The sequence below is a fragment of the Micropterus salmoides genome, unplaced genomic scaffold (assembly GCF_014851395.1).
Source record: "Micropterus salmoides isolate LMB-PRFRI ecotype aquatic unplaced genomic scaffold, ASM1485139v1 Ms_hic_scaffold_10, whole genome shotgun sequence".
In the NCBI taxonomy this organism is placed as follows: domain Eukaryota; kingdom Metazoa; phylum Chordata; class Actinopteri; order Centrarchiformes; family Centrarchidae; genus Micropterus; species Micropterus salmoides.
The window spans coordinates 27,836,200-27,855,843 of NW_024040041.1; the positions used below are offsets into that span (position 1 = coordinate 27,836,200).

General features: G+C 42.8%; 1 protein-coding gene across 1 annotated transcript in view; it reads left to right on the top strand.

Moving 5' to 3' along the window:
- The first annotated feature begins 8,920 nt into the window (after positions 1-8,920).
- lrrc4ba (leucine rich repeat containing 4Ba) overlaps positions 8,921-19,644 on the top strand; it is a 37,775-nt gene continuing 27,051 nt past the window's right edge. Inside the window, exon 1 of the mRNA XM_038706439.1 lies at positions 8,921-9,106. The gene's annotated coding sequence lies outside the window, so the exon portion shown is untranslated. The remainder of the gene's footprint in view (positions 9,107-19,644) is intronic.

The window sequence follows — 19,644 nt, forward strand, 5'->3', positions numbered from 1 at the left end:
GAAGTTTTTTATCGTTGTGGTTCTGCTGTTGATGCATGCATACGATGATGTTGCGCTTGTGATGGCCAGCCAAATTCTCCACATTTCCTGACTCCCCCGGTGTGAATGCAGCTTGAACCCTTAAGGTGAGAGAGAGACTGAAATAGACGCATAATAGATAGTTAAGTGTCTTTTTTCTGCCAAATAGTGTCACAGTGTTAATTTTAACTACTCCAATATGTCGTGGAACCATAGAGAGTCCCCTTGTGCCAAGTAGTCCTACCAGATGGTATCAGTTGGCCATGTTTCCCTTGGCATAACATACAGTCAGGCTGACCGCATGCGCACATGGCACAGTCTCCACATATATGCCCACTGACTGCTTTCGAAACATGCCCTCTCTGCACACAGGATGCATGCAAGTTAAATCCTGCACATCAACGAACACTTTCCTGTCATGTACCTGACGGTGACAAGGGTGCTGAAGCTGCGGAGTCAGCTGGCCGTGCACAGTAAGAGAAACACACGTGAAATTTGCTCAACCACCATATGTTCATGAAACATGCATGTATCAGTTTGTGCATATTTCTTTTTTTTACACTTGGACACATTGTACACACACATAACACACTCACCAACAGGAAGTGATGTCAGTCCCTGTCACCTGGGAGACAGAGACGGTTGCTAAGATACCGTGACAGTGGGTTCTTGTTTCTGTGCTTTTCCTCAGCCCCGCTTTCACATGGACTCACACAGATAGACAGTAGTCCCTCAGTGGATGGTGTTCATCCCTCCCATCCCTTAATCACTGGCCAGCCCTCGGAGCCCAGCTTAGCTTCACTTTATCTTCCCCTCTCTCACTCACACACTCTCTCCATCTCCGTCTATCTGCCTTTATCTATCGAGCTATTAGCGCCTGTCTGAGCTCATACGTTTTTCAGTATATCTTTTATTAACAGCAAAAATGTTCACAAGTCACTAATGCTGAACTGTAGTGGTAAATAAAATGGTGAAAAATGGACCCCCAATCATGATGGTTGTTTAGCAAACATCTACCAAGAATCAAAACTTAAGCAGTGGTATTTTTTTCATTTAAACACCTTAGTATCATATACGCTACAATGCAATACTGTTTGTGTGACACTGTTCAAGGAAAACTGGTTACATTTGGGTGCACACCCTCCACGTGGCACATAGTGTAACAGTAGGTGTGTACAGTGTCCACATTTTATTAGGCCTGAAGGAATGGGGTGGGAAATCTAGCTCTCTTGCTAGTTTCTGTTCCCCAAGTAAACAGCAGGACTTGATGTGTGGCATCCTCTTACTCTTGAACTTCTCCATTCACCATCTCTTCACCATTTCTGATCAGCATTGGGCTACATGGAGACACTACAATTGGGTGAGGTACGAATGTCTCCACTAACTATCCTGTTTTGGCCAGCCGACTTTTCAGTGGCCCATGTTGTTGAAATACAGATGTGCAATTGATTGAAAATAGAAAAATATGTTTTATAATAATAATAAATAATAATCCTTATTTGTAGAGCACTTTTCAAAAACAAGTTACAAAGTGCTTTAACAAGTGTAAAGAATAATACAAAAAAACAAGATAAGAGCATGAAAAATTTATATAAAATTAGTAAAATACAATAAAATAAAAGGGATAAAATAAAGTCAAATAAGATCGGGAAAAGCTCTCCTATAAAAGTATGTTTTAAGAAGGGACTTAAAAGAGTTCACTGACTCAGCCGACCTGATTTCCTCGGGCAGGCTGTTCCAGAGCCTCGGGGCCCTGACAGCAAACGCTCTGTCCCCTTTAGTTTTCAGTCGAGACTCTGGAACAGACAGCAGACCTCTGCCCGAGGATCTCAAGGTACGTGCTGGTGCGTATGGGACTAAAAGGTCAGAAATATAACAAGGCGAGAGGCCATGAAGAGCTTTAAAAGTGATCAATAGAATTTTAAAGTCAATTCTAAAACATACTGGGAGCCAGTGTAATGAAGCTAAAATAGGAGTAATGTGGTCATATTTCTTTGTTCTGGTTAAAAGCCTGGCAGCTGAGTTCTGGACAGTCTGGAGTCGATCAATAGATTTTTGGGTTAAACAGGTGAAAAGGCTGTTGCAGTAATCCAGGCGTGATGAGATGAAGGCGTGTAAAATGGTCTCGGTGTCCTTAAAAGTTAACATAGATCGAATTTTTGCTATATTTCTAAGTTGATAAAAACATGATTGAACAAGCTTTGTGGTGTGCTGCTCGAAATTTAAATTAATATCAAACCAAACACCAAGGTTCTTTGCCACAGGCTTAATGTGATTTACTAGGGAACCAGCAGATGGCAGTATTTGATTTGCCATCTGCTGGGACCCGATGACCAGGATTTCTGTTTTGTCTGAGTTCAGCTGGAGGAAATTATTTGACATCCATTTTGTTATGGCTGATAACTCATAACTGTGACTTTAAATATTATAATTATGGCTTGTTAATAATGTCCCTATTTTTACATAATTAAATTATTAGTTTCCATCTATTTGAATTGTCAGGAATTGGGTCACAGTGGCTGACAGCAAGCTAGACAATGTAGCCCATGTCATTCTCTCCAGCCATGTCCTCCATCTTCTTCTGGGATTTCCAGATAGGGTGACCAGACATGCTGAAATATTCAGGACAGTCCCAAATTATAAGCAGTTGTCCCAACTCCGGTCCTGTTTGTCCCGGATATTAGACTTAATCTGTTGTTAAAACATTGTTTTGGTGTTGCCCACAGACGGGCAATGTTCCGTCTCTCCATTGGTTACAGCAGGGACTGCAGGGTATCGTGGACATTGTGTCAACAGAGTCCTTTTGCCACAAAGTAAAATGCTTGCATGCGCTGTTCCCCTTTTTGTTTTCTAGTGTAGATAGTGGAAGTTACAGTTGCAAGGACAGTAAGAGTAGGAGAGATCTGAACGTATTGACGATGTGAAATGTATTAAATTGAATGAATTGTATGCAATAGAATGATTTACACACAGTTACACACAACATAGTCAGACACAGTTGTATTTTTTCCTAATGATAGATAGTTGACTTCATGAACAAAAATAATACATTTTAGCATTGATTTTTGACTTTCACATGTTATGGTTTTATTGTTAGTTGACAATGAATGTAGTGTACTGGAAGCCACGCCCACTCATACTATAACTCCCCTGTCCTGAATTTCATCTAGTCTCATCTGGTCACCCCAGATCCAGAAGAATTCCCAGACCAGTTGGGTATGAAATCCCAATCTCAAGCACCCTATAGATCTTAATTTTACTTGTGAAACCCGCAGATACTCAAACTCCACTTTTGGCAGCAACTGGCTCCCAACTCTAATGGTACAATCCACCATTTTCTGGGAGCTTACCATATAGCCTCAGACATGGAGTTGCTGGTGCCAGGCGAGTGTGGGAAAACTCTCACAAGCCTCTGGCTGAGGCCTGCTGTGTTTAAGTTTTGTGTGAATAATGAGAATGTTGTCTCTGTGTGAACTCTGTCATTCTTGTATTCTTGCCTTATTTGAGTCTTGGGATCCTGGACAGGGTGCCGCCTGAAGAATCCATAGTTTTGATAAGGAACTTCGATGCAACAATGCAGAAACCTTGACGAGAATAACCTACCTGATCTGAAGTCAAGTGATGTTAGTTGGGGACTCCTGAACTGGCCCATCCATTGCAAACAACATATGCAAGCATACCTGGTATGAGAACACCTTCTCCTAAAGAGCAAGTCATACTATCTGATCTGCATTCCTATGTTGGTCTCCGCCGGGTGGTGAGGTTGGATCAGGTCTGAGAGACAGACTTGATAAACCCAAATGTGTAATGGGGGTGAAGTGTGACTGTCTGGCTGAAGTCCCTGTTCAGGGGGTTCTCACCTCTAGTTTCCAGAGGAGTTTTTTTCATTCCTGTGGAGAAATTGAATTGAGGCAGTTGTCTACATGTGCTTTATAGACTTGGAGCTCATGTCTCCTGGGGTGTCATGTGGGGGTTGCTGTGGGGACTTCTTGATAGGAGCCATCAAAACTATGTGGGCCTTTTACACCGGAGAGAGAGCAATCAAATGTTCTCTATGGTTTGCAGGCTTTGCTAAGATTAAGTGTTCTCTCACTAATATCAGACCTTTTATTTCAAAATGATTGTTAAAAATCTCAATTAGAAGAAAAGCATTGCAATGTTAGTGAGTGAAAAATGCTACCAAGCTGGAAGTACTGCTTTTTCTGTGAGGAGAACTTGTATGACTGCAGTAAAAAACGTTCACATTTTCATAATTGTTGGTCATAGACACAACTATCAAAAAACAAAAAATTCCAGTTGAACTAAGTTAGTAATGCAGATACAACTCTGATATTCCACAACTCACTATGTACACTTTAGTGTGCTAAAATAAAGAAGTACATTGTACTTGATTGATTTTTTTAAATCTTTTCCCCAAATCAGCATTGCAATTGACAAATCTAAAGATGATTTTCTGTTATGTCCTAAAAATCTCAAAAGTTTCAGATGCTATAAATTTATCATAATCTGCAATACTTTTCTGGTAAGATCAAGACAAACTCTGTTATTATCAGTTCATTAAGTGCATTGAAACAGAACATAAAGACTGTAAACAACATGTCAGTATAGATCACATGACATGTGAATTAAAACAAAAATTATAAACACATGACAAATAAATTCACTCTACTCTGACTATCAGTAGCAACATGTGATTGGTAGAACTCTCTTTAAGATTGCTTTTGTATGAGAAAGTCAACCTAAATTGAAACAATTCTGCCTCCTACAAAAGCTTATTCTGTTTGTATCTGTATCTGCATTGTAATGTTGAAATATTTTAGAGGTGTAGGACTAAATTCCCTATGCTGACCAATTTTACCCCCAGAACCTTATGTCTATAGACCAAAATGCAAAGCAGCACCAGCCATTCTGCTGCTGTAATTATCCATTTATATAGCTAATGGTAACTCCACATGGACCTGCACCCTATAATGCAACAGCTTCAGGAAGGGTCTTGTAAAAAATAATCAGTGAAATAGAGCCCAATGTAGAAGTATGTAGAAAGTTCACCTGGCTGTTGGAGTGTACTTAAAAGGCATTTATTGGTTGATTTGTTGTGCTGATAGACTACCAAAAAGTATCCCTAAAAACAGCACACATTGGAAATGAAAACCTAACAATAATTGGAATAAATTGTAAACAAATAAATCCCTTTGAAAACATTTCATTGCATGGTAGTTTTTAAACAACTTATAAAAGTGCTCCAAAGTTGCAGTTGACAAAGATCAGCTTCATCAAGTAATCAAAATCTTATATACTACAATCAAAGTTACATGATGATATACTTTGAAGTCACTTCTGAACATATGCAATAAGGACACAGAGATGGAATTTGCTAACTGAAAAATATGTCAAATAAGCAGGTATGGCAAAATAACTCATGTAATGCATTAAACATATCAAAATAAACCTTCTGACTATGGAAATGGCCTTTAATATGCCTCATATAGATTTATGACATTTGCATAAAGTATGTGATTAAACACATCAAGTGCACTAAACCTCATCCATTACAACCTTGAACACATCCTTACAAATGCCCAAAGTGTGAGCTGTGACATGGCTTTTTACTGCAAAGCGGTGTGGGTCAGAGCAGCAGCGGCCTGAAATTAAAACACTCCTGCTACGTGCTGGTTGTGTGGCATTTTAGTTGTCTGCTCCTGTTGTCACCATGAGGAAAGAGGCAGTGCACCAGTTTAAGGGCCAGTTAGGGGAGGCTATGGGCTAGATATGAAGATTATACAGCCTTGTAGCAGAAGTGCTGCTCAGCATAATGGGGTTTATAGGCCTGGGGGCAGAGTTTGTTTTACGCCCTGCCGGAGGAGGTGTTGACAGGAGCGAGCGATGGAGGAGCAGGAGAGACAGTATTATTATTAAGCCTCACCTCACAGAGAATGAATATGTTGTGATGGTCGTGGTGGTAGATGAGTTTAGCCTGCACATGAAGAGCTTAGGAGGAGGGTGCGGGTCGGAGGAGCATATAACACCTAAAATTGGATTTGTCTTCAGGGGCTGGTGGTTGAGGTCCACTTGGCCTGGCTGTGGGAAGATCAATGGCACTATTGGCCCTAATGGATGCAGTTGCCAGATAGGGCTGTTTCTGATAAGGGAGGCGTATTGGCTTTAGTGGTGGAGATGCAAGCTTGGTTAACTCTGTGTTTAAAAGAGCTTCTTCTGTCTCTGTGGGTGAAAACACATTGTTTCAGGGTGTACACAGGCATAAGCGTTAGAGCGTTCAACCCTTGCTTGCTTGTCACGACAGCCCGAATGTTCAATTTGGTATCACACAGGTTGGAATCTCTGCAGCTGGTGGTGTGCTGTTTCACCATCAGATACGGATCAGGGCTCAGTTTGGGCCTTGGAGGCTGTGGAGAGTTCAGTCTTGAGATAGTGGCGGGAGAAAGGAGGGGGAAATGCAAAACAGCAGGAGGAGAAAGACAGACAGTGTGTTCTCAACACCAATGGTGTATCTGCCCCACTTCCTCCCACCACGCCGCGCCAGCACAGCAGGGCGATGCCAGAGGTTTCACCCCAGTGCAGTAACTGCTGCAGAGGCCTTGGCACCTGAACATAACCCAGGGCAAAGAGAGCGCCTGCATGTCTCTCAACCAATACGCCAGCAAGGCATAACACACACCATCACAAGGCAGAGCACAGGAGGAGAGAGCTGCCTCGTCCACAGGGCAGAGGCAGAAATACTAGATGGCAAGCTTTCTGTCTTCATATGAGGCACATTAATCCTCACAGTGGCTCCCATCTTTATTCATTCATTGGCCTGTGGTGTCCACTCAATCAGTCAGTTAAAGGCTGGCCTGATGGAGCGAGCCCTGCACACCCACCACAGTGAGGGAGGAGAGAGGAGGGGAGGTTATACTCCACACCATATAGCCTGAGTAGACACTGCAGTACAGAGATACAAACAGAGTGGGTTGGGGAGGAAGAGGAGGAAATGTGAGGGGGCTCTTTTAAATAATGAGGCAAGGGGGAAAGGAGAAAGGGAGAGTGGGGGGAGATGAGACAACTGGAGGTGAAAAGATAGCAGTCTTGTATCAAGAGTGATGAGATTGAGAGGTTCAAAGTAAAGGAGGGAGAGAACCGTCAATATCAAGAGCGAGAGATAGGGAGAGATCCGGGACGACGACGACACCTCCACAGACTACTGAGGTATGTATGTGTGAGAGAGGGAGGGAGCAATGTGGTGGTGGAGCGTGTGTGAGAGTTAGAGAGAGGGAGGGATATCCACTGCACTGTTGTGTGACTGGAAATTTAATAGAGAGAGAGAGGGAGGGAGGCAGGAAGGGAGCAGGGGAGGGGAGAGGAGAGAGAGGAAGGAGCGACGCAATGCAAAAGCACTGAGCGAGAGCCGTTGTTGTTGGAATTATAGAGGACTTGGACAGACTGTGGACGATGCTAGACCCACACTGCAGAGTGTGGGGATGTGTGTGTGTTGGGGGGGGTCAAGTGAGTGAGCACATATAGTGCATAAAGTGGAAAAGGGTGGCCAAGGCCATGCAGAGTGGGCTGTGTTTAGTAATAGAGAAACAGGTTGGCCACCCTGTTGCTGCATCCAGACTAAATATTTTGGGGTCAGTCATTACCTAGTTCCCCTTCTAAATTATGCCTCTGTGTGTGTTTATGTGTTTGTGTGTGTTTGAGTGTGTGATAGAGCTGGAAGGTATGGAAGGCACGTGTGTGAAGAGTGTGTGTAAGAACACGTGCCTGTGATGGAGAGCTGGAGCTGAGGTGCGAGGATGTGAGAGAGTGATCCTCTGAGTCTCGATATAGAACGTTATCAATCCAGCACTAATCACCCGTCTGAACCCCCCTCACCCACCCCACTCCCCAACACACCTCCCTCCCTCTTTCCCTTTGCTATCTGATGGACACTCAACCACCCACTCACTCTCTCACATACATCCTCACGTTAATATCCTGCTGAGGTGATTGACAGCTCTCCCCTGATCAGATCTGTAACCTTAACCTCACCTTAAACCTCACCCTAGCCCCCTCTTTTAATTATGTACCCCCCCCACCTCTTATCCCAGGAGAGCCTCTGCTAAACTGCTCTCTCTTGAGATCAATCACAGAATTTCTCACATTCTTTAAAGAAGAGTTTGGCTTCTGTAAAATAAACACTCAGTCTCTCCTTTGACTCAGCTGCCTCCATCTCAGTATGTCAATACATTTGAATACTGTATATATGATGATGGGAGCGAGCTGCAATGGCAGGCTCAAATCCAATGAGGCAGTACAGGTGGGGCTCTGCACTGTGTGCTTGAGTGTTGCCAAGGGAACCGGCCAAGCTGCAAATGTTCCCCATAACAAGAGCAGCACCATCATCATATTATAGATATAACATGACCATATGGACAAGTGTTTTGTTTCAAGTATTTGAAATACAAAAATAACAATAACTGAAGAAAGAAAGAAAATATGACAATGTGAAGACACTGGAGCGTGACTTCATCAATTATAATAACATTTATAAGGATGATTATTATTATCATGTGAATTTGTTTATTATGTCATCTCATTTTGGGTCAGCCTATTAATATTAAAGCCACTGTCATAGGCTGCCTGGATCTTGTGTGAATGGCCATTTGTTGATGGAGAGATTGCAACAGGAGTCATTGTAATATTTTTGCATTAAAAATAAAATAAAATTTGAGTAAATAAATAAAGTTCAATATTCAATGCCCCAGCAGCAGAGTGTAACGTCCCCTCACCGTCGGCCAGTGGTTCCATCCACCTGAAGATTTCTGAGACAATTCTCATTACCAGCTGTGGCAGCGCAGCACTTGGAAAGGGTGAATCAATCTGAGAGAGGGTTAGAGAGAGAGAGAGAGAGAGAAGAAACAGTGAGGGAGACAGAGGAGAGAGTGAGAGGGGGGGGGGCGAGGAGAGGATAGGAGAGGAAGACAGCGTCGGCGGCGGCTCTGCAGTGGAATACGTTGTTATTTGAGGGAAGGTGAGAGCTCTCGGAGTACCCGAACAGCGCGTGTTGAGCAAGATGTGTTTCAGGACTTGATCGCAGCATCCTAATATAAAGGTAAGTCTCCCATCACTCACCGCATCTATCGATGACATTCACACAGTCGAGATGCAGATTCATGTGCATTGATTTTGTTGTTTGTCTGGTGTGTGTTTGTGCGCGCGCGCCCAGACAGTTTAATACATTTACTCCACGCGCAACAAAGTACTAATGTGTTTAAATGGAAATCCGCATTCGTGACCTGATATGATGTGTGAACAGTCCTGGGGTGTAATCCGGTATTGGCCTCCTCACTGGCTGCGTGGCTCTGAAGGTGGCTGATATCCAGGAATTACATGTATGATGAGACGCGTGTGAGAGAAAATTGAATTTGGAAATTAAATTGATTTGCATTATCTGATTTGCACCATTTGCACAGATCAAACTTTTCTTACATTCCCATCCCCTGTTTAGTCTTTTTGTTTGTCAACACAAGTTAATCTAACCTTGGTGATAAGAGGAGCATTTACTGTAGCACAAGCGGTTGACGGGGCTTAATATTTGATCCGTTTAACGCGCAGCTTTCACTCAAATGTACTCAATTAAACCTCCCTAATCGGAGCAGTTTACAGTGTCAGTTTGTTTGTTGGGGTTCAGTTACCCTCGCTGGCCCCCGGTGATGACCCCAGATTTGGGGGGGAAATGCGCAGGCACCTTGCGGCTTACGCACGGTGGGTTAAACTCTGAGTCAGAGCCTAGGGCCCCTCCGGCTGAGAACAAGGAGCAGATAGATTAAGACTGATGAATGAAGATCTACTGCCTCTATCTGCAGCACAATGATACGGTTATGAGAGGATTTAAATGCTAATGTGCAGTGTTTCAGAGAAACCCGAACGGCTGCGACTGGCGGTAGGAGATTGTTGGCAGTGTGTGTGCTGTGGACCAGCTGGATGATCTCCTGAGTTTTATGATAGAGAGAATAAGTTATTAATGGGGTGTTGGAAGGTGAAGTGGGGCACTGGGGCAGGATTAGACAAGAGAAGGGGTGGGGGGTGAGCGGTGTGTATGGACTGTGTGTGGGTAATGCACTGAGAGAGCCCCCCCCCCCCCCCCAACACTGCTGAGGAAGGAAGGAGAAGGAGAATTTAAAGGAAATTCTGGAGTACAGTAAGGTATTTCTGTTAACACTTAAGGCTGGTGTCATTTAAATGATTGTTATCCCCACAGGCCGATTATGCTCTACTGTTTTGCTGCTTACATTTTATGTGTGATTTTTATTCATTCCCCTATATTAGATTTAATGCTTGTTACAGTACCTGTAAACTTCTACGCCATCATAGCTCAACCGTCAAGTGAATGACCATGACACATACCATTTATGAGCCCTCGCTTCACAGCGTATTCTTTCTATTAGCTCCAAATAAGCCTACAGACGTAAAACTTTAAGAGGATGATACATTTTTATGTTGCTTGTAAAAGTATGTATTCTATCCAATCATACTGTGGGCTTTATGTTCAATAGTGAGGAAGTAAGGCTTCTTCCCCAGCTGATCATGAACTGTAGCCTATACAACAGCACCAGTCACTGCAAGGTCCCGGCTTCATGAGAAGCTTGTCACATGATATCACCTTTGAAGGCATCGTCCTCCAGCTCAGGGCAGAACTTCAAAATATCAAGACGTCTCACTGCTACAAAAGCGAGGCCAAAATGTCAATGGAATTTGTTCGTCTTGAACTTTGTCGCTTCCTTCCTCCCACTCCACAACCAACGTGTTACCTAAGGTGAAATTAATTCAAAGTGGGCCAGGTTACTGAAAGGCAGCAATTTGTGAGAATGCGGCCACTCAAACGAAAACAACAAAGTAGTCTGTTCAGCGTCTGTGACGTGGTTTTATGGATGGAGGGATGTGAATTCCTACAAGCCTCATTCTTTGGATATTGGTGGCAGAGAAATTTGGGGACAAGCTGCGGTAAATTAGTAAAGGCCTGGAAATGCAGGAAATCTATCGCACAACTTTTTAAGTCCTGAAGGATCAAAGTCATGACACCTCTTGACCTAATATGCATGTTGTTAAAATTTAACAATGTCCTGATTCACAAGGAAAGGTTAACACAGATTAGTTAATGGGACGCAGGTGGAATGTTTTATTCAGTTTATTTCCCCTTTAAGGATTCTGCACATGTAACAGGCTCCACATTTAGACTGTTACACTGGTTTCTTCAAGCTCTTCATTGTGGTTGACCTAAGGAAAGACAAATTCTATGCTGCCCTGTAAGAAAGCTGAAATCATCCAGCATCTCTTTCACAATTAATACAGCTGATCCACTTTTTATTCCTCAGCAGCTGATCTACGGTAGAAACAAAATATGCTGGACTCAGACACACAAGTCTGATGGCTTCAAAAAAGGAGCAATGAAAGCAAGTGGTCGTCTTAATCTAAAAAAACTGTCATCCGTTCATTTCCGTTCATTTCAACACATAGACCCACATGTCCCACAAAACAGAGCTGACTCCTTCCTGTGTCGCAAATTTAGCACTGGCTGAGCGATTTCAGTCATTTGAGGAATCAGGCCAGGCTGCTCTTTAATTTCCGAGGCACACCACTTATGCATGGCCGATGAGCTTGATGAAAACAAGCAAGCAGGTTAACAGGGACATGGTAAATTACACCTGCACACCTGGCCTAGAGGGAAGGTGTGACTTTGAGATAATACTCAGCCCCCTACTGCTCCAGCGCTGTTGGAATTGTGGAACCATTGCAGATTATTTCCAGAGGAGATGTGGAATAAGTCACAGCAAATCCTCCCAAAACAAACACACGAGGTGAGAAAGGGCACGAGAGGAGTCCAGCATATAAATGATTACCCCCTAAAATATTGCCCAATGTCAAGGATTTTTCCATCTCTCAAATGAAGCAAGGATACTTTCAATCTGGTTAAAGTGTAGTTTGCCTTTCCTCCTCCCCTTACTATACCTAAAAGGACAAAGGACTGCATTAATTCTAAGGGACGTCTTTGCTTCTATATTAGAATGCAAACAGAGTAACTGTTGCCCTAAATTTGGTGTCTGTGTGAGTGTGCCTTTGTGCACGCATATGTGGTTATGCACATACACTCATTTCTGTGTATAGCAGAGTGAAAGAGAGAGACAGAGATTATAGATGACACTAAAACTGCTCTAATCAGGGCAAGCTGGTCGCTGATCTCTTCATAGGGCGAGGGTGTCATTGATTGATGGCTGCAAGACTTGCTGATGTGCACAGGTTGAAGGGTGAAGAGGGAGTCACTGATCAGCCATGAGAGGCTGAAAATTGTGGGAACAACCTCGGGCTGTCTCTTAATAATGCAGCGCGACAAGCCCCCATCTGAGATGCCGAGATCATATCACACATGTCCCTGCCGGTCGCCACGTGCTCCCAACATGCCTAAACCTGGGGACAGAGATCTGAGATTCTGTTTTTGCACATGATATGGCACAATTTGAATCACAGTAACTAGGGGGCTGGGAGTCCATGAGCACTGACCCATCCACAGTATAAATGCTAAGCTGCCTATGATGGCAGGGTGGATATAATTAACCGCGGTTGGTTTGATTGAGTCTCCCATCCAGGGCCTGGGTGTTGGCCCTTTGGTGATCATGATGACTGTCCGGGCATTAATTATTGAATAATAGTTGGAAGAATGGCAATGGCTGATGACAGAAAATGAATGCTATAATCCATTGAATATACATAATTAGAAATAGTGAGATTTCCCCTGAGGACTATATTCTCATCATGACCGAAGTGGAGAGGGTTGCCTGAAAAATGGATTTAGGCAATTCCTTTCCCCTTCCTCCTCATGTTCCTCCTCAAATATCCAATCATGTGTTAGTAGAGATGGTCAAAAGTAGCTGCTCACTCACATGTCATCGCAGTAACTAAAGAGACTGAAACAGTCAGGATGCGGTTCAGTTTATGCTCTTTGAAATGAGCTGGCCAGAGAGAGCGGTCAGCCCTGCGTGTCTAATATTGAGTTTGGCAAAGAGAAGAGATATTATCTTCTCCTGGTTAGATTAAGTATTAGTAAATGTGATTGGGTAATGAAGGCGGTCAGGCCTCAGTGACCACCATGCTTTGCAGCTACTGCCGGCTTGGCTGCATCTAGGCACAGAGTCTTGAGGGAGTTTGTTTCGGGTCAGTGACAGCATAAAAGCTCAGTACAGCATTGCAGAGTCAGGCTGGGGCCTTTCCTCTGTCTGCCTCACTGACTGGCTGCACTGGCTGGAGGCACAATAGTAGTGGCATACTGATGCTGCTGCTGATGACAATATAAATATTGATGATGTAGATTGCAAGAAACAGAAGCAGTAAACATGAAATTATAACCCTGATGACCAAAGTGTGATTCTTAACAGGTTTTTTTTTATCTCCTTGTTGTTTTTTTCACTCCTTGTGATTCAAGCCTGACACAGACGGGTTTGGTTTCCACGGCACTCTGAGCGATCACGATGAGACGCCTGGAGACAAGCGTGGGTGTACTGTCGCAGAAGACGACACGTAATCAAACGTCCTTTTTGGATCTGGTTAGAGGTTGTCATATTTTTAGGGGCAGGAATGGGAAGAGGGGGGGGACCTGATGGCTGATGTCACAGTGAGATGGTGGCTCCAGAAGAGGGCGATGAGACGTGCCAGCAATGGTCCCCGGAGGCCGGTAAGAGCCACAGAGGAGGTAGTTAGCAAAGCTACGCGCCATTGCTGTGATAAATCACAGCTGTATGGTTAGGGCGATTACTCTCAGGGCCATCACGTGAATCTGTACATGCTTTCACTGTTTGTTTTCTCACTCCCCAGACTCTCCACGATATGTGTAGAGTGTTGACTCAGTTGTACTAGTTTATTTATATATTTTGCCCCTCTTGCACTTTTTTCTTGTGGTAGCGTTTGGACTGGGTGGTGCAGCGGTAAGGCGTTCAGGCTCAAATATCCTTGTGTGGACTATTGAAACAATGGCTGTTGATTGGTAAGGTGCCCTTTTTATCATACCTTAAAGTATGGTAGCCCGAGTGAGTTTAATCTTTCTGTTAAATAGAAAAAGTTGGAAATCACAGCTAACTGTGTGCCTGTGGTGACCTATGTCTAATAATACATCAAACTGACCTGCAGATAACAGTTGTTTTGTTAGTTATCAGTTATTGCCTCCCTCAGGAATGTTGTCATTCGGAAGTTTTTGTGAGGCAAAAGCAGATTCGGTCCAGGGACTGTTCCATCACACTGCGGGGTTTACTGAACCGATGCCCCGCTTTGGGAGCTGCAGAGCAGGGCCACGGACGCCCGAGCCCCCGCCGACGTGACGGAGACACGCAAGATGGTGAGTGGTTACTATGGCAGGTTACTATGGCAACCTCAGGTCTCTGTGAGAGCTTCCATTTCGCACAGCGTGGGAGAGAGGGAGAGAGAGAGGGGTGGAGAGAAGAACCCGCAGAGAGGAGAAGGGTGGAGAAATCAGCAGAGGAGGTGAGGTGCGGAAATAAACATGCCTTAGGTGTAAAGGCAGAAAGGAATAGGGGCGAGGAGAGGAACATATGCGGGGGAGAAAGGAGGGATGGAGGGGTTGAAAGAGGAGAGGAGTGTAAAGGAGGAAAAGTGATGGAGAGGTGCGAGTGATGGGGTGAGACTGAGGTGTACGAGGAGCAGATCGTAGGGCAGAGAAGACGATCACGTGGCCCGTTAGACCAGATCTGCACTGCATCCTCTGGAATATTTCAACGCTGCCTTGAAATCATTCTGGTGCTGCACAGTGAGCTTCCACTCTTTATCTCTCCCTTCTTTTCTTCTTTTCTTTTCCCTCCCTCACCTCTTTTATTTAGTTGGCACGGCCCTCGGCTGCGAGAGACATTGTGTCAGTCTTGGTGACTGGTCTCCATGGAGACGTCCATCAGTCAGACCGTGTCAGTGTTTCTTGGGCAAAGCCTTATCGTGTTTGTCAGTGTGAGTGTTTATCTGTCTGTGTATTAGTCAGTGTGTCACTCATAGAGAAGTCTGGGGCGAGGCCTGAATGGATGAGGGCCAAGAGAGTGTTGCTTATCACGCATGCATGCACACGCCATTTGTTTGTTTGTAAAAAGAGAACCATTAATACATAACACTGTAAGATCTCATGTGCAGTCATGGAGGTGGAGATGCACAGACAGATGGACACATAATTAAAGCATATCCATCTCTGCTCCACATGTTGCACCACATCATCTGAATATTTAGATCCTTTTTTCACCTCTGAAATCCTAATTAAACACTGAGCCCTGTTACAGTGTAAAATCTGTTGCTGTACACTGCAGAGTGCCGCTAATGTTACACAACATTTTGTTCTGCGTATCTTTAATGTAATCTTGTCCATTGTGACACTGATTATGTTACTGAGTCATAACAATGCAACATTTTGTATTCTATTCTCATAATGTAGTCTTCTTCTGTTACACTAAATAGCCTACAGATGTGTAGTGTGTTACACTCACACAGTCTGCACCTTGACAATTGGTAGTCAGTTGTATTGTTGTCATGATATTTGTACAGAATATATAATATAGTGTTCCTCTGTATTTATTTTACAGTGTTTTTTTATATTCTTAAATATTTTTTTCTAAAATTTATAACATGAAGGGAGACCTCAACCCCATTTGCACAATCAGATAGTGATGACCTTGACCATGACCTTGAGTAGTACAGTAACACTAATGACATTACATGTGTTTTTGCACTTGAAAGGTGCTCAGGAAGAGCAGTTAGGTTGAGTGTGTGTTCATGATGGAAGTGAGTGAGACTTCACTTAATGTTAACTTTAAAAACCCACATGTTGAAGGCATTGTGAATAATTGTTATCCAATACATGTTCCTCACAGTTTGCTAGCTCTCCATTTTGTGTGTGCCCAGAAAAAAAATCCAGTTTTCCTACACAGCCCTGGTTCTGTAAATGGAAAACCAAGAATGTGGTGTGAACCTTGCCACATGACATTGTTCCAGCCAATCAGCAACAAGTGGTATTAGTGTTACGGCTGAGAACAGCCAACGAGGAAAAGGTGTAAAGAGTCTAAACAGAGAAGAATGACAAGGCAAGGGCAAAGGTGTTTCAACGCTGGAGAGACCTCAGAGATTTGAAATTTTGGGGGTGGCGCTTCTGAGTGAGCACTGAAGGGAGTGGTGACTTTGTTTGGCAGTTAAGTTCAAATATTAACAAGCTTTCTGCAGAATCACTTCTGGCAGCATCGATGCTGACTCAATGCTGCCTATTACCTGTTAGTCTGAGCCAGAGATGCTCACAAGTCACTGAGCTAGACTCCGAGTCAAGTCTCAAGTCACTCGTGGTTATAATGAATGTTGTTTCATCTGCTGCGTTCAATCCAGGCTGCTTATAAAACTGCATAGCTGTATGGAATTCTGTAACTGTATAGAGCACAACCATGTAATGCGCAATGTGCAGACTCTCAAATCAGTTTAACATGACAACTAAATAAAACTGTAACGTTACATGATGGTAACCTGTTTTTCACTTACAGAGCACAACCATGTAGCCTAATGTACAATACGTCTACAACTAATGACATCTTATAAACTACTGTAAGTCAACACATCCCTCAGACTCTCAAACCTGTGTAACTTTATAACTAAATAAACATGTTACATGATCAACAATAAACCTCAGGTTACTAACCTATTTTATGTTCAGTGCTTCTTTGTTTGGGTCTTGTTGTATGAAGTTTTAAAGCCAAAGTTTATGATGAATGGCACAGCAGTCCTCTCTCATGTGTGGCCGCATGCAGCAGATACGTACTACATGTTACGTAGGCAGGTTATAGGTAACGGAGGGAGGGGAATAACAGCTTATCAGATGTTTCCTAAAAATAAACATTGTTCCAGAATCCTGCACCTCGAGTACGAGTCAAGTCTGAACTCTTTTGAGGACGAGTCTCAAGTCGAGTCACTGTGGGTGCGACTTAAGTCGGACTCGAGTCTCAAACTCAAGTCCCCATCTCTGATCTGAACACCAGTGGTATGAAAAATGGAAAAGATGGCAGACAAACAAGACGAAATTTGTCTACAACTGTAAGTTTTAAAAAGTTTTTAAGTAGTTTTTTCGCTAACTACAACTAAACACTGAACTATTATTTTAGCCTGTGACCAATCAACCAAGTTTGGTTAGTATGATTTCTGAGGCTTCAGTTATCCATTTGCCTTTTCAATAGCTAGCTAGCTAACGCTAAGGCTAGTGACTGACAGCCAAATGCAAGACTGCGTGCTGATGTCACACGTTGCCGTAAATGCTGCCCCAAAAGGCTATTCAAAACCAGTCGAAAGTAATGCCTTCTGAGGCATCTGTCTATTACGGTTCCCGAGGCAGCGAGGCAACTGCCTTCTGTTTCAAACAGAGCCACTTACTCTCCCTTTAACGCCAAAGTGCTGTTGTTCCAAAGTGTTGTTGAAACTAAGTGACTTCCCCTCTTCAATTAAAGAATCAGTGAGCTGTGTCCTGGTATGTGTATGTGCAGCACACCAGCCTCCAACTGTTAAATGTATACTTAATAATAAAAGTAGACACCTTTGGGCTCTGCACCACCTAACTAGTGCAAACTATAAACCTCACTTTGCAGGGCAACTGGAAAAAAGCGTTACACAAATAAATGAACAAAAATGCAGAAGGTGACACTTACAGAGGATCAATTTATTTACTGTAAATTCTCCCCCAGAGAGTCTCAAAAATGTAACTGCAGTCTAATATGGTGAATATGAAATTCGGTATAGCACAAACAATTTGTTTTAGTTAAATATTTGTATTTTTGACACTTGTGTAATTGCCAAGCTCCATATTCTTTGGGTTGCATCAAAACAATCTGCATGCATTAGTTACATTGATATCAGTATGAACAGCTTGTAAAGATTTCCATGATGTGCTGAAAATAATCCATTACAGTTATATGTATTTTTATGTTTATTAAAGCCACCTTATTGTTTAGATGTAGTGCAGTTTTAAGTGTTGACTGAAACATATACCACTAATGCATTTACGTGCTGATGAGATGCTCCAAAATGTGAGATTTGATTGCTAAACGTATAATGTGAGCTTGACAGCCAACTGTTGTTACTCTGCTGTTATACTGCTGTATTAAAATAAGTGATTGTAGAACAATCACTTTAATGCATCAATAATCCAAGGAGTGCCAGTGAAAGAGAAACACTCATCTCCAGTTTTATCCAAACAAAAGTTTTCTGTCTCAACAAACGCATCCTGTTATGTTACCAGAAAAAAATCAATGCATTATTTCAGAATAAAGTACTTTTAGAATGAAGTTACAATTTCATGAGTTAATTTAAATGATGACAGATTTGTTTGTTTTTATTCTTACCTTTATCTTTGGACCTGAATCTAATCTAGGAGGAGGTGAAAATTGTCATCATTTTCATTTGTGCTACTGATTTTAAGTGTGAAACTCTGCTCATACACGTGATACACAGACTTAAACACAAGCTCCTGTAGTTTGTACTCTCACATATGTTACAGTTACTTTTTTCATAAGAAACACACACTGAATGTAGGCTGACCTCATCACAGAAATGTCACCAAACACACACGCAAACAATCACATGGAGTTACAGTTGATACGCTGTAGTTTGACCTCCCGAATGAAATCGCACACTCTCATGCTTTCTCCTGAGCATAAAAAAAAGGAAAAACAGGGCAGTGTGAAACACAGAAATGCTGAACCAAGTCCTCTTCTCAAAAACAGCTCTGAGCAACAAACGCTCAGCTTAGAAACACTGGGAAAAGATTTCAGAGCAAACCAAAAATTGTGCAGTTTACATTGCTCTGTAAATGGCTGAGAGACATTTTGATTAGCTGCTGGCTTTAGACCCCTCCACCCCCACCCCCAGCACACAGGAATTGAGTGTATCAACACACTTAACAACCTTAAATACGGATTAATTATTCACAAAATCAGCATCACGACCAGGCAGCGCCACAGAACGGACAGTAATAGCTGGATTTTATTTGAAGTTGGGAGCTGGCGTAGTGATTGTGAAGATGTTAACATTAAAAAGACTTTTATCCCAGCATGTAATGACAAGTGGTATGAAGCCCTCAGTTAGGGATTTGAACATGTGGGGTAGGTAATGTAATGTCTGTTAATGGAAGTGCTTTAGCAGGGTGATGAACACAGTGACTTTTAATCTGCAGCTCTTGGCCCCCTCTGAAGGGGAGGAGGTCCCCGCTCCTGTAGGAGCAATTCTGAATAGATCAGGGCTTCTCTCTGCATCCTGCATCCTAATAAGAGCAACGGCATGTCTTTGGATATTTTGAGTGGGAGGGCGAGGTAGGAGACAGATACAGTGCAGAGGGGGCTGCAGTATATCCTATTTGACAAGGATGAGTGGTGATTAAAATGTGGAACACTGAATGTTCCAGTTTAAGAAACCCAATCAGGCTGTTATGCTGTTTTCTAAAAATAAGCACTTATTGTAATATTGCTCCAATAACTAAACTAAACAGTTACAGCAAAAAAATATCAAATGTGAGAGTGTAATAGCAGCTGAGGCTCAATGTCCTGTCATAAGATCACATTAAGCAGCTTAATAAGTAAACAGGGA